The 2,624-nt window shown below is 63.9% G+C and overlaps 1 long non-coding RNA gene across 1 annotated transcript in view; it reads right to left on the bottom strand.

Moving 5' to 3' along the window:
* The window catches only part of LOC125618962, a 7,580-nt gene extending 4,962 nt beyond the window's left edge, over positions 1-2,618 (bottom strand). Inside the window, exon 1 of the long non-coding RNA XR_007350360.1 lies at positions 2,101-2,618. This is a non-coding gene — a long non-coding RNA (uncharacterized LOC125618962). The remainder of the gene's footprint in view (positions 1-2,100) is intronic.
* Positions 2,619-2,624: the final 6 nt, after the last annotated feature.

Genomic DNA, 2,624 nt, shown 5'->3' with positions numbered 1-2,624 from the left:
CCCCCCCCCCCCAGCTCCCCTGCTGGGGACGAGTGGAGAGGCTGAGCCTGGACGGGGACTGGCCCTTCCTGTCCCCTCGTCCTGCCACAAGCTCAGCTCATGCGCACAGCCCTCTGGGCCCAGGGTCCCCATCTGCAGAATGGGGCAAAGCCGCGCCTCCCTCTTAGGTCCTGCTGAGAGTCTGCCCCAAGACCCCAGAGGCTTTAAAAGGTGTCCCTGGAGTCGCCCCAGCCCCCGCGGCTCTGTCCTCCCGCGGACCCAGAATAGCCAGGAGATGCTTTTCCAGACACGTGGCCTGGGCGGCGCCCCAGAGGCGATCCGTGGCACATGCCCTGTCCCTGTCCGTAAGGTGGCACCTCTCAGCAACTCCAGCTGCTGGCTGGAGGGGGACGCACCAGGGCTCGGGGCTTCCTCGGGGGAACTAGGTGGCAGTCAAGGTCTCGCATGCTGCGAAGGGGACCAGGGGACCTGACCGCATGTCTCACCACAAGAGGGGAAAGCGCTCGGCAGGTCCGGACACACCGAGCAGCCGTGGCAGCCAGCAGGACTGTGGCGCTGTTCAGGGGACGCCTGTCACGCTCGGGTGTGGCATCCAAGGCGGACGTCACGCCCATCTCCGCTGCCATCCCCCACAGGGCCCGCAGTGTCCTCGTGGCCCCCACACATTCTGCACCCATGGGAGGCGAGGGAGACTCTTGACACTGTCATTGTGGGGAAAGAGAGATGACGTCGTCCCATGCGCTGTAGAGACAATGCCACAGAGCAGGGAGCACTCAGGGTAAAGCAGGGGTGAGTTTGGCCACGGTCACCAAGGAAGCTCTCCAAGGAGGTGACACGCGCAGAGTTTGAAGAGGGAAAGGGAGGATCCAGGTGGCTCCTAAGTGGGACCTCCCCAGCTCTGCCTCAGGGCCTTTGCACCTGATGTTGGCCTGACTGGGAACACTTCCCCACAGGGCCCCGAAGGTGCCCTTCTCACCTTTTGGGTCCCTGTTCAAGGGAGACAGAGCCCCTACAGCCCTGCCCGGGCACCTCCCCTTTCATCTATTTCCCTCTTAGTACTTTTCCCACCCAAAATTATCTTCCTTAGGAGTCCATTATCTGCCTCCCCATTAGACCTCAGCTCATGAGGGCCAGGCTTAATGTCTGGCTTGTTCTCTGGGTCACCCCCTCGGCCATTCCTAGAACAGTGCCTGATGGCATACAGTAGGCGCTCAAGTCAAACACACCGTTAACAGATGTGCAGCAGCCGAGGCGAGGAGGCGAGTGGAGAGGAGGCTCAGGCCCCGACAGGAGCTCAGACTCCCCAGGGCTCCAGGGCCTCACTCCAGGCACCCACTGGGTGTCAGCGAGGCCCTGCTTGGTGAGGCCGTGGGGTAGGAAGGAGGCCAGGAGGCCAAGAGGCCCGTCCGGTCCCACCTGTCCCCTCTTCACTGTGCAGGTGTGTGGTTTGGTTCGGGGCCTGGGGGTTGAACCCAGGCTTTACCACGGGGCCACACCCCAGCCCTTTCCACTTTTGGAGACAGGACCCACTAAGCTGCCCAGAGCCTTGCTGGGCTGCCCGGGCTGGCCTCGAGCGTGATCCCCCTCCTCAGCTCCTGAGTCACCGGGGTTACAGGCGCGGGCCACCCCGTCTGGCTGCCCCCTTCTCCATGATGCCCCCTCCAGCCATACGGCGAGGCTCTGCCCACCCAGTCCCCAGCCACACTCTGACGCGCCACCTCCGGTCCCGGTGACTCACAGGGACTTTTCCAACAGGTGAGGGCTCAGGAAAGAGTGGCCGGAAGCAGGGTCCCTGAACCTGCCATCCTGAGGTGAGAGAGGTGACAGCCCATGGCACAGGAGGCTCTGCCGGAGCCCCCCCCACTCCCTGGCACCCCAGCCCTCAGCCAGGAGGCACACCCCAGGGCCCCGGGCAGGTGGACCACTGCCCTGCGCCTCTGTGCCCTCCTGGGCAGGACTCTTGGCCCATGGGGCTGGTGGGAGAGAAGTGGGGCCGAGCGCCGGACGCCCCCCAGGGGCTGGCCCCACATTGCACAGGACATACTCACACTGTCCACACCCGGGACACACTCACACTCATAGGACGCGGCATATACTTACACTGAGGAAGTAGCTGTTGTTCATCTGAAATTCGTATTTCACTGGGCATCCCGGGGCCTTTTGTGGTTGGTACCGGGATTGAAGCCAGGGGCCCCGGACCGCTGAGCCATGCCCACTAGCCCCCCCTCCGTGTGTGTGTGTGTGTGTGTGTGTGTGTGGCTGGGGATCGAACCCGGGGCCTCATGCACGCAGGGAAGTGCTGTACCAACTCAGCTCTGTCCCCAGCATCACCCTTTTTTGAGACAGGGTCTCACTGAGTTGCTGAGGGTGGCCTTGAACTTGGGATCCTCCTGCCTCAGCCTCGCGAGCTGCTGGGATTAGAGGTGGGCACGCCCACCCGGCTCCGGGGCTCTTTTGGTGGCTGGTGATCTGGCCCTTGCTGACTCTGGCGGCCCTCATCTGGGGACACAGATGTCCCGCAACCTTCCGCAGCAGAAAGAATGAAGACCGGGAGAGTGCGCAGTGCGCAGGCGCGGGTGCCGGACGCCACCGTCGCCGCGGCCCGGTCTTCTCCCTGCGGCTCC

The sequence above is a fragment of the Marmota marmota genome, unplaced genomic scaffold (genome assembly GCF_001458135.2).
Source record: "Marmota marmota marmota unplaced genomic scaffold, marMar, whole genome shotgun sequence".
In the NCBI taxonomy this organism is placed as follows: Eukaryota; Metazoa; Chordata; class Mammalia; order Rodentia; family Sciuridae; genus Marmota; species Marmota marmota.
The sequence above is the reverse complement of the archived record's forward strand: the minus strand, read 5'-3'. Positions and strand labels throughout refer to the sequence as shown.